The following is a 510-nucleotide window of genomic DNA, read 5'->3' on the forward strand; positions in this document are numbered from 1 at the left end:
AAAAGATTGAAGTTGTCAAAGATTTCATTTTACTTGGATCCACAATCAACATCCATGGAAGCAACAGTCAAGAAATCAGACTTTGAATAGTACCCAAAAAAAAAAAAAAAAAGAAAAGAAAGAAAGAAATCAGACGTTGTACTGCACCATGGACTGCCAGAAAAATGAACAAATCTGTCCCAGAAGCAGTGCAGCTGAAACGCTCCTTAGAAGGAAGAATGGCCAGACTTCGTCTCACCTACTTTGGTCATGTTGTCAGAAGGGACCATTCCCTGGAGAAGGATATCATGCTTGGTCAAGTGGAGGATCAGAGAAAAATGGGAAGACCCTGAATGAGATGGTTCAACACAGTGGCTGTGACAATGGGCTCTAGCATAGCAAGGATTGTGTGAGGCTGGCGCAGGGCCGGGCAATGTTCCCTTCTGTCAGGCACAGGGTTGCTAAGTGTCAGAATCGACTGAGTAGCACCTAACAACAACAACATGGTAAGTCTATGTTGACTTTTTTTTT

The sequence above is a fragment of the Orycteropus afer genome, unplaced genomic scaffold (assembly GCF_000298275.1).
Source record: "Orycteropus afer afer isolate SDZICR_OR568_19922 unplaced genomic scaffold, OryAfe1.0 scaffold00245, whole genome shotgun sequence".
Classification (NCBI taxonomy): Eukaryota; Metazoa; Chordata; class Mammalia; order Tubulidentata; family Orycteropodidae; genus Orycteropus; species Orycteropus afer.